Genomic DNA, 12,592 nt, shown 5'->3' on the forward strand with positions numbered 1-12,592 from the left:
TGTATAGCCCACTACTTCTCTGATCGCTTTATAGCCACAGAAACCTGGTTAAAGCCAATTACCAAAGATACGTAAATGCTCCCACAAGGTTATAATATACTCAGACTAGATAAAACCAATAAAAAGCAGGCAGTTTGCTGTTTTTTTACAGAAATATTTAAGCTCAAACCACTTACTATGATACTATTCCCACTTTCAACATTGCTGAACTTCTCATCTCAATCCTCAAACTGAGTACTTACAAATCCTTAGTCATCAAAGTGCGTACCATCTGGTAACAATATCCCTATCATGAAAGAGATAATTTGCTAGATCCCAACCAACAAAAGACTGGAACCCATCCTGCTAGGAGATGTTAACATACCCCAAGAAACCACAACAAATTAAATTCAGCTGTACAGCTTCTCTCAATTGATAGACTCCAACTAGAATTAACAAGGCCAAATCTAAATAATCCATCCTAGACTGGATACTAACATCCACCCCAAACAATGTTGCCACAAGTGACACCCTATCTGACCACCAGCTAAGTTACATAATCAGACACCACAAACAGCCCCACAAGATTCATCACTATAACACAGTCAGAAACCTCAGTAACTTCAATAAAGAAACGTTTAATTCCAGCCTGTTCCAGATGAACTGGGCTTCACTTAAAACTTTTTCTCCTTGATGAAGCAATATGCATATTAAATGCAATATTTCTATAGTTCCTGCCATAGCAGGCCCCATTAAGAGCCAAAAGAGTTAAAAACAAACTAGCCCTTTGGTTAACTAGAAAAAAATCATGCAACTTAGAGATAAAGCCTGGAAGTCTCAAACATCCCTGCAACAGTATAGGAAGTTAAGGAACCCTAGCAAATAATGTATAAAATGGGACAAAAAAAAAAGCTTATTATAGCAATATGCAAAATTCATCATCAAACAATCCAAAATACTTCTGGAAATCAATAAATAATTTGCTCAGTCTTGGAAAACCAACTTAACCTAGTCTATCACCAACAAATAACTCCCAAAGCTTTGCTTCACAGTTTTACTCAGATTTTGTAAATACAGTATCTTCCGTACTGCAAAACAAAAATACTACTAATCCAGTTGTCCCTCTCCAATCATTGAAGTACAGCAGACCTTCACATTCACTCCAGTGCCAACATCTACAATTAAAAAGATACCTACATACCCTTAAGACAACAACCACTGCCCCTGGCCAACTTCCATCTGAATACCACAAACTCACTGCAGACAACCTTGCATATCCTATCTTGGTTCTAATAAGCTGCTCTATCAAAGAAAAACATGCCCCCAACTTATGGAAAAAATCTAATATAATACCCCTCCAAAAAGGTGGCTCACACACTGTAGGCCAATCGCTGTTTTCTCACCCTTATCTAAAACCTTGGAAAGATGTATTCACTCTCAACTTACTAAAACTATTACTTCTCATAACCTCCTATCTCCATCACAGCATGGTTTCAGACCCAATCACAGTACAGCCACTGCCCTTCTAAGTTTTACAGATGTAATAAATGACAAAATAAATTCAGGTCTTCTAACCTCTGCCCTATTTCTGGATCTATCCAACGCATTTGACAAAGCCAGTCATCACATTCTCCTACCTAATCTCTCTTCCTATTGGCTACCACCCCCTTCCCCACAGAACTGGTTTCTTAGTTGCCTTACTAATAGGTCTCAAGCAATAAAATGGTAAGATGATTTCTTCTCTTTGCTTCCTATATCTGTTAGAGTCCCACAAAGTTGCCATCCTAGGACCACTACTGTTTAACTTATTTATCAATGATTTAAACACAGGAGCCAAACAAGCTACATTAATACAATACACCAATAAATACCTGTAATATGTGAGGCTAGAAAACTACCCATGGTCCAAACACTGACCAAGAAATCTTTCTCCTCCATAGAAGCTTGGCTTAACAACTCTCATCTCTTCTTGAATCAAAAAAAAAAAAAAAACTACTGCTGTTCAATGCCAACTCGTTCTCATCCCAAAAAAATACCTTGAGCCAATACGATATACTGAAACATTGAAACCTAACAAATCTGTTGGTAGAGTAATATGGTTAACAAATATATCTTAATACAGTGGCTATAGGCTATCAGTCATGATTATACTGGCTGCTGATTCCAGATAATTCCATCCATCTACAACCCTTTGTTCCCATTTTTGCACATGGGTCAGGGTGTTACTTCAACAATGACAATCACCTAGAGCCAAGGTTTATACTGCCAGGTGGCGAGCCCTGCCACTGTGGTGCTTCACCACCACACACTCTCACTCACATCTATAACTAATTTAGAGCATCCAATCCACCTACTGCATGTCTTTGGAATGTAGGAGGAAATCAGAGAAGGTAAAAGCTCCCTGGTGTCCTAGTGGTTGCTCAATTCCACACTAACACTTCAAATTATTATTAAACAAAAGCAAATGAGATACCTGAAAAGGTAGAGAGTGGGTGGATATTACAATAATTAATTCTGCAGAATCAGTGAAACATGTTCAGTCATGTTTTGTAGTTCATTAAGAGTGATAGGAAAACAGCATAATGTTATGATAGCTTATAGATCTAAGATGTAGATTTAAGATCTACAAATAGCAGATTTGAAATCAGGTGATTAGATCATAAGGGATACCTATAATTTAGAGCATTAGATGTTGAGAAGCCATGGTAGCTGGCCTAATCAATACTGAATTTGATCCATCTTTGTAATCTAATATTTCTGCTGTTTGGCTTTATTTTTCTGATGAGCTATGTGTGCAATGTTGGTATTGTATGTGCAGCATCTCTTTACAGTGAGATGAACCTTGTTGCAGTCGCTAGGAATTTCTCTGTCAGAAAAAAAACCTCCCTGGTACAATACTTCTTGCTTAGACTTACCCCACCCCTTACATTTTCTATTAAAACAGCTGTGATTTGAGTCAGCCTTTCTACTCTTATATTTATCTGAGTGTCTGTTATTGTGCCTTTTGACTGACTTTTTGGGCAGGCTATGGGCATAGATTTAGCATTTTAGTGGTAGAATCCCCCACAGTGAGGTCATGCCTATTATAGTTTCTGAGGATGTGTTTTCATTGCTATCCTTTCAGATAACAGTTCCCTGGTGTCCCAGTGGTTGTTCAATTCCACACACTCTTCAAATTATTATTTAAATACTTACAATCAGTTTCAGGTTTTTTACTCTAATATTTTAGCTGAAGAGATGTTGCTGTAGGTTACTATTTGAAACATCTGGACTTGGATAGCTGATTCCCAAAATATGGAGACTGAAAGACCAAAAGTCTTGACATACATCGATTACGTATGAGAATGCCATTTCTTGGAATATTCCCTTTTCTCTCTGAGGTATTGCTATATTGGACATGTAATATATATATATAATTTTGCTAGCACCCTCTACAATAGAGAAGTTCAAAGGAGAAGATCAATATCCTGCATTTTCTGTCCATATTTTCCTGTATATTGGGATTGGATTGCCAAGGTCCAACATTTTAGTAGGGAGCCATTTATGTGCTGCTCAGCTTTATTTTCCTGTACTCTTAGGTTGTTATAGAATGACCCTACAGCAACATAATCCTTGTTACAACTGCTGGGGATTAGGGGTTCCATTCATACAGTACTCCAGCACTCAGCATGGAGCAACTATAGGACTAGGCTATGATGGATGAGCCTCCACAGACTCTCCATGAGGCTGCACACCTCAAGGTGACCTCCACATGGGAGAGGGTACCATCCTGGCAGGGCAGACACCTCTTCTTTTCCTTGCATGAGGCCACCTTGGAAGTATTGGTGCCCTTTTCTCTCACTCCAGGTCTTGGGTACTTGAGATGATGCCTCCATTCCCATGGGGTGTCAATTCAAAGAGGTGGAAAGTCAACAAGGTTGCCCCTTTGGCTGAAGAATGTGACCATTCTGACCACCACAAGAGACTCTCCCCTCCCGCAGTGGGAGGCTAGTAACACTTGGCCAGGTGCCCACAAGAACACATAAGAAACCTTTGCTTGCTTCTCTCAGTGCAATGGTGCCAATGCCCTGGGCCCATGTCACGTTATGGTGACTGGGGTTGATAAAGTAACAGAGAAGACCCATATGAATCTGAGTGGGGGATCACTTGGCTTGTGCATTGATGAAGCTCACAGCTAGCTGTGAGAACTAATGTGAATTGCAGGATACATTGATAATCAACACTTTGAATGCACTTTGTGGCCTTTGGTTACTGCCAGGGCTTTGCCTGTCTGATGGTTGTGCTGTGTTCAATCACTCCAGGGGGGTGTCACCCCAAGGGTGCAAATGAGGTGTTGTAGGAGCTGGGCACAGAACCCCCTGTCCCTCTCAAGTCAAGACATGGACAGAAAGGTCTCTGGTTCCTCATCCCCTGAGCTGGGAAGTCTGTCAGGGCCACTCATTGCTTGCTGTCAGGCCCCATGCATTCCCACAGATAGGAAGGTGATGACATACATCTGTCCTACCCCTGGAGTTTGTTGCTTGTCCAGCACTCAACTGCCCTTCTAAGGAGCACAGCAGGAACTTCTCTGTGTCCTGTTCCTGTGCTGTGGGTTGCATTAGGTGGTCCTCTTCCTCCTTCTACTGGAGTCTTGGTTGTGCAGATCCTGAGGCATATGCACTTGGGAGAAGTAGCCCCCCCTTACAAGCAGCTCAGAACATGATGGCAGAGCAGACATGGTGACCCACTGAATTTAAGCATGTCACAAAGTGAACAAAAAGAAAGTGACTAGAATTTCCACAGTAATGGTGACTGACAAGGGTACAGCCCAATGCCAAATCCCCACCTAAGTTATAGGCATAGGGAAATGTGGTGTATGGAAGTCCATCTCCCAGGCAATGTCAAGGGGCCCATTTCCTTGTGATCAATGCTCAGCCCACAAATGCTGTGAGCTGGTAGAACCCCCTGGTGTGCCATGATAAATTCTTCTCAGAGTTAGGCTGTTTCTGAATGTAGCAGGTGGTAAACTCCATCTAAAGCAAAACACCGGCATGTAAGGCAAAGTTGAATGAACTTAAAAGAGAGAGTTCTAGAGGACATGGAGCTGTTCAGAGGTAAACAGGTAGGGTCTGCATAGTCTGCCTGGATGATTCAACTCAGCAACTGAGTCAAGCACCTAGAAAGGCAGATCCCTCTGTGGGGGTGGTGGGGGACTGGCCCCACGCATGTCGGCTGCTGTCAGAAGCATTTCCTCTGCGGTGTTGTGCAGCAACCAGCTCAGAGTTTTTGGGAAGGCAGTTGGGAATGTGTATCCCCTCCCTAGAAAGGAGTGTTGCAGCCTATGGCAGCAGTGCTCACAATGCTATAGGGTCATGGGAGATGCCTCCGCTGCATCTTCCTCCTCCCATCCCTCACTATGGGTCACAGGGACTAGGGGACCTAGGCTCTTGGTGGGACTGTGTACTAGGCCAGAATGTCCTTGATGCAGCCTGATTTTGTCTACTGATGGGCCTGGAGGCTCTCAGCAGATTTCTGGGGTCTGCAGCAATTTTTGTGATCAACCCATTCCATCTTGAAACATGAACTAAGGAGTCTAACAGGTGGGCAGAAGATACCATAACACAATAAAAATGATGGCTAGTGTGTGCCAGTTGAGGAGGGAAGCCCCAGCTGGCAAACCACCAACCTGTATCATCTAACATGTCATGGAGATGGAACATGAGCATACCGAGTTGGACCCAAAAGATGGCAAACTACCCCTGGGCAGGGTAAAGCCAAAGGAAACTCTGTTGGTGGTCCATAGTGGTCTGGACATGCAAAAAGGTTGTTCATCCTGGGTATAGGGGTGAAAGACTAATCAAACCATCTAGTAGCTGGTTCCCTTTGAAGTTTCTCTCAGGATAGCTGGAACCCATTAGACACAGTTTTATCTGGTAAAGCTAATGATTAGAGGTCTTGGGGTTGAAACAATCTTAGCCTATTTTCAAACTTTAAATAGGTAAGAAGCCCAACTTGCTGGCTTGGTGTCAGAGTGGAATGTGAGTGTTTAGTGGGCCACTTTTGGTAAGCAGAACTGGTGCTGTAGGATAAACTGAATGTCTGGTTAAGGCACATGATTCTGATGCTCATCAGACCCCAGAAAAGGTGCTGGTTGATGTAGATAGTAGGACAGTGGCCATGGAAGTCAGAATCAACTAAGGAGTTTGTAGCAACTTACTGCTGAATCCTATAGTCCTGAAAATGGATGGAGCTTGAGCACTGGCTCTACACCTGGCCTTCCCCAGCACTGGGAGTTGAGGCAGCAACTCTGGGACAAGTAGGAGGGCCACTGTTGTGGCAATAAAGTCTAGGGCAATGGTCCAGGTAGTACAATTTCAGGTGAATATCTTGGTGGTCATAGTAAATATTCAAATGACAGCTTTGAAGGCTGAAGTGGAGGAGGATTACATATGAACAGCAGTTGAACATGGGTCAGTCAGTCCTGAGAGATAGGCAAGTGGTGTTCCAAAGGGCCAGGCAATAGCTTCTTTCACTCTTGAACAATCAAAAGAGAGTTGGGTTCAGATCCCCAGATCTGGCATGACAGAGACAGGTACCTCATGACATCCAGTGTGATAAAGCCACTGATCCCAGAGAAGAAATCATGGGATTCTGAGAGAATTCTCTTTTCTTTGTAAAGGACAGAGCACACTGGGATGGGGTCACCCAACGAGAGAGGCCCTTGGCCTGGAAAGTGTTGTAATTCAGATGGCTTCAGGTAAGCCTCACTGGCACTTGAAAATCTGAGGAGAGAGTATAAGTCTTGTATCAGGATATACCCATATCTGCAGCAGGTCTCCAAACTGAATGGCATCTAGCATGTTAGAGCAATGAAAGTATGGGAAGCTGGCAAGCCAGATCCATAACTTTGAAATAAGGATTGGATCTAAGGGTTGAGTTGGTCAGGCTTAGGCATGAAGAGGAGCAGGGCACACATGGAAGTAGGACAAGGAGTCACCCCACACCACACACCCCCTTGTAGGAGGTCAGGGAGAGTAGCGGCTACTTTGGACACATGCAGATGTCCTAAGACAAGCTCAAGGAGGACAGAAACCTCAAGTGGAACAGAATGGCAAAAGCTCACTTGATCTTGATTTTCAGTATTAATGCAGGCCATGAAATTGAGGCATCACAATATGTCTGGTTTTGGGGTTTTAAGCAGGGGGTAAAGTTACCACAGTTAAACTGACTTGTGGTGACCAATTCTTCATAGCTACATTTTTTTTTATCTTTCAATATCAGCTCTTCCTATCAATGTCAAACAGAATTACCCAAGCATTGGATTGTTCACCAAAAAAATACGCTGGGTTTAGACCATGTGAGGCAGGTTAGTTTTACCCTACTGATAATGTGTTTTTGTAATAGTAATCCTGCTCAGTATGAGAGGAACCACAGGTTCAGACATTTGATGCATGTGCTTGGTTAAGGGGGAAATGATAAGAAAATACCATCTGTGGGATTATGACTGAACACCTCTAAGTCAGAATCTCACTTAACAAAAGGATACCATAGCAGCTCAGCTCTCCTATTGGCCAGGGATAGCAAGCTGTAAGATCAGTGAGGAGTGCCATTCATCACTGAGTTAGAACTCAGATGGAAGGAAACTGCTTCTCTCCAGCAGTGCACAGTACATTCTTGGGAAACCAGGTGCTAAATCATTCATAGGTGAACTGACTCTGGCTGCTGGTTTTGTACATAGCAGAGCAGTAATACATTGCTATCTATTGAAAGTCAGACCTTGAGCCAAGCTTTTTTTTCAAGTTGAGGGAGAGGCTCTGCAACCTTGAAGGATGCCACCCACCATGTCTCCCTCACCACCACCTATGGTCCAGCTCACCATCGAGGAAAGTGCTATGGGAGAATCCAGGTGGGGGGGTGGAAGAGGATGCCAAGGGGCTGGTCATGCCATCTGCAACAGTGCAATAACCAATGCGGCCTGTGGTCTCCTGTGCTCCACCAGTTGCTTCTCCAGTACCTAGGTCCAGATAACTGAAATCTGTCAGGCCAGGAATGGACTGAGAATTGCTGACACATGCTTACTGGTTGTCGTGGCAGTGCGTGGGTGATGTGTGATCTGGGATGGATCACCTGCTCTTGGGCACAGAGGGAGCAAGCCATTTGGAATGGTACTCTGGGGGCCAAGGAGTGACTGAGCACACGTGGTGAAGGAGATGTGGGTATCTGAGCATCTTGGACCTGAAGCTTGGTGGTGGGTTCAGCCATCCACTTGAGCCAGTAGAGGGCTGTCCCCGGGAGCCAGATCCTGAATCTCAGCCTCCTGGACCCTACAGTGCAGGCCTCTGACCATCTCAGACCTGAGGCCAGGCAGGTGTGGTCTGCCATCTGTGTGGACTGCCTGATGGTATGGAGCCAAGCCTCAGATGTGGACCTCCTGGACTCTGATGTTGTGGAGATAGTGGCATCAGACTGTCTTGGATCTGGGGCCTTGTAGTGGTAGAGGGTCATACAGACCCTCTTCACCCAGCATGGAGTTGATGCTGCCCCGTAAACAGCATCAATCCAGAGCCCAGGAGACATAACGTGGGTTGTTGAGCCCTTACTCTGAGGTGGTGGGAGTTGGAGCTGCACTGCAAGGATTGTGGGGATGCAGAATCCCTGGGCAATCCCCACTGGGAATTTTATTCCCCTAAGTGAAGGATAGAGGGAAAACCAGAAATACAAAAGTCTTGGGTAAGAGCAGATGTGAGGCCATGTGGGCCAAAAGACTTCCATGAGACTGGGCAGGATTGGAGAGAAGGTCTGCTGAGAGGCCCAAGGGCATCCATGATCCTACACAATCAGGCAGTCAGCAGGAAATGTAGAAGTGTAAGGGACCCAGACATGGGACTGTCGGCAGAGAAGGAGCGTTCTCAGCGTTGTTGAAACAGTGGCTCAGAGAACCTCTGCCCCTGTGGAAGTCCGGAAGGGTGGAGGTGGCAGAAAGAGGCCAGCCTGGGAGAGGTCCTGCCTGTTTAAGGAATGTCCAGCTGTGTCCCTCCAAAGAAAGTCTGGACAGGAGAGAGATCCAAAAAGTCGACCATAAGCAAGCCAACCAACAGGGCCAAGTAATAAAACTTTATTAAAATAATAAAAATAGATGAGCACTTTGAGGCACAAGCCTTTCTTCAGATCTGTTAAACTGCCAATACTTCTGAGACCTGGTATATTCATGAACACATAGAAAGGCAAAACTATCCAAAAATATTGTAGGCTTCGGTTTAGTTAAGCTGCTGGAGAGAATAAATCTTGACCTCATTTGTATTATGGTGGGTGCTTCCAGTATTGATAGAATTGATTACTTAGATTGTTACAAAAGTTTCTTTTTCAAATCATATTATTGTATTTTCATATGGAATTAATGTAAACATTTTTGTTGTGTGGTTCTGTTCAGACTCAGTTATATAGGTTTTATACCAAATCTATTCAATACATTTATTCTTATTTTTCAATATTATTTTAAAATCTTCTAGATCTACTATATTTATTCCCTTACTATATTTTGTTGAACTTTATCATTAAATACAATTCTCAGGAAATATTGCATTTTATATATATATATATATATATATATATATATATATATATATATATATATATATATATATAATTAGTTTCTCATGGACACATGCTGTAGAGCTTTTTAATACACATAAGCAATTACTTGTTCACCTCATACAGATCTTGTTTAATATGAAAGTTATATATATATATATATATATATATATATATATATATATATATATATATATCTATAAGGGTCTACTACGTTGATTGAAAACTCACTTGACTGAAAATGAAATTACTAGAACCACTTCACTGAAAGCTCATGTCACAGAAAACTAATTTCTTTGAAACTAATTTCATTGAAAGTAATTAATGCCCTTTTCCCCACTGTAGTGCGACCCTGGAGTTAGTATATAAAGTAAGGGGGGTGTGTGGGGTGTAGCCCACCACATATTATAAACTATACATAGTGATACTTACAAGTGCAATACATAACTGTTTCCAAAAGAGAATATATAACCACACCCCCCTTACTTTATATACTAACACCAGGGTCACACTAAAGTGGGGAAAAGGCCATTTATGACTTTTAACAAAACGAGTTTAAGTCAAGTGAGTTTTCAGTGAAGTGAACTTTCAGTGAAGTCGCCTAGTAATTTCATTTTCAGTCAAGTGAGTTTTTAATCAACCATAGTAGATCCCTATATATATATATATATATATATATATATATATATATTATATATATAAAACATTCCTTAGGTATGTTTCTTTATTTTATTTTACTGTAATGATATAGATATGGAGGAATGGTGGAGATGAACTAATTCTGCTTCTTTTATTGGATAGGATGACTTGCATAGAATCACACCATAAGTCTGGAGTTACATACTCCATGTGGGGTATGATAGCTAGAACTTCATTATGTTGTATAGTTTTTGAGGTACTTATTCTTTTTTGGTGTCTACAAACAAATGCATTTTATATATTAGTATTATTTCAAAATCCACTATACTTTCTACAAGTTACATACATTTTCTAGTGGTTTACATAGGTTAATACATTATATGTTACAGAAATCCTTATATAAAATATTATTCAGATTATAATAGATGATGAATTTTAAAGTGTTTATCAATTAATATTAATGGTTTGAACAAAGGTTGCAAGAAGAGTAGTTTCTATAAAGATTTAAAACTTTTCTCACCTCAGGTTATATTTGTCCAAGAGGCACGTCTATTAACAAATATCTGAATAGACTTAATAATAAACAATATTATCAGAGGAAGTCAGAGGAAGGGCTCTGAGCTAAATAATCTGATATATAACATTAAGTATCCTGTTTTTTGCTTCTGAGTTATTCATAGCACTTTTATTGTATGTATATACTTTGCTAACTAGTTTCACTGTGTGTGAGGTATTAACTAGAATTTTCTACAATTGTTAAGCATCTGGTTGGGTTTGTTTGTTCTGATTTCCTGCTAGGAGTGTATCATTTAACTTGTTTGCATTTAAAAGCATTCTCTAGAGTCTCCTTGATCCTTTATCTGTTTAAACATTTCTGCAGTTTTTTCTACCTAAGTAGTGTTGGTAGTGTAGCATTGTCCATATTCAGGTTGTGTTTTGTGCCTATTTGTTTGTTAGTAGAGGCTGTGTGCCTAAGCACATGTTGCAGGCCATCATAGCTTAGCCAAAGCCAGTATAGCATTTCAGTGAGAGTGAATTGTTTGTGGTCATTGGCTGACTGGGGTTGCCTGGACTATGCCTTGGAGTAAGCACCTCATTGGTTCTTTCAAGCTTTTTTAAAGTTGTTTCAGATTTCAACTTTGTTACTTAAGAAGTTAACTTGTGAGTTTTTCTGCCATTTCACACTGAGCTAATCTGAGGAAGTCGGAGGAAGGGCTCTGAGCTAACTTATCTGATATATAACATTAAGTATCCCGTTTTTTGCTTATTTCTGAGTTATTTATAGCACTTGTATTGTCTGCATGTTTTGCTAGCTAGTTTCATTGTGTGTGAGGTATTAACTAGAATTTTCTACTATTTTTAAGCATCTGGTTGTGTTTGTTTGTTCTGATTTCCTGCTAGGAGTGTATCATATAACTTGTTTGCATTTAAAAGCATTCTCTAGAGTCTCCTTGATCCTTTATCTGTTTAAACATTTCTGCAGTTTTTTCTACCTAAGCAGTGTTGGTAGTGTAGCATTGTCCATATTCAGGCTTGTGTTTTCGGCCTAGTTGTTTGTTAGTAGAGGCTGTGTCTGAGCACATGTCCCAGGCCATCATACTTAGCAAATCCAGTATAGCATTTCAGTGACAGTGAACTGTTTGTGGTCATTGGCTGACTGGGGTTGCCTGGACTACGCCTTGGAGTAAGCACCTCATTGGTTCTTTCAAGCTTTTGTAAAGTTGTTTCAGGTTTCAGCTTTGTTACTTAAAAAGTTAACTTTTGAGTGTTTCTGCTATTTCACACTTGGCTAATAGGAGGAAGTCAGAGGAAGGGCTCTGAGCTAACTAATCTGATATATAACATTAAGTTTCCTGTTTTATGCTTATTTCTGAGTTATTTATAGCACTTTTATTGTCTGCATATACTTTGCTAGCTAGTTTCCCTGTATGTGAGGAATTAACTAGAATTTTCTACGATTGTTAAGCATCTGGTTGGGATTGTTTGTTCTGATTTTTGTTTGCCACCCTCCCTCCCTATTGGTTTCCTGTTTTTATACTTGGTGGCTTTGCAGTTGCCCGCCCCTGCTGTAGATTTGATCTGGGACACTCCTCCCAGTCTAGTGTCATTACCTCATTCTACCTAATCCAGGGAGAACATTTGAGAAGTCCAACCCAGTTAGTTTCTGCTCCTTTCCCCTTTCCACTTTACAAGAAAAAAATTTCTAAGCTTGTTTCCTGCCTTTTCTGTAAGTCGTCTAGTCCAGATACAGATTTGCTGTATCCAGGACTGTTTGTAAGCTTCTGAGCCCCCAAGCCTTTCTGTGTTGGAGGGAAGCCTTCTAGCTTAATTTTGTTTCTTAAAACTAGCCAGCTTTCTAGTTTCAGCACTCAAATCTGTTTCCTTTAGCTCAGCACTTGTTCAG

The 12,592-nt window shown here is 41.3% G+C and overlaps 1 pseudogene; it reads left to right on the forward strand.

Moving 5' to 3' along the window:
- Positions 1–4,105: 4,105 nt before the first annotated feature.
- LOC122795098 lies at positions 4,106–4,259 on the forward strand (annotated as a pseudogene).
- Positions 4,260–12,592: the final 8,333 nt, after the last annotated feature.

Source organism: Protopterus annectens, chromosome 2.part1, assembly GCF_019279795.1.
Source record: "Protopterus annectens isolate FY-2018-M chromosome 2.part1, PAN1.0, whole genome shotgun sequence".
Lineage (NCBI taxonomy): Eukaryota > Metazoa > Chordata > Ceratodontiformes > Protopteridae > Protopterus > Protopterus annectens.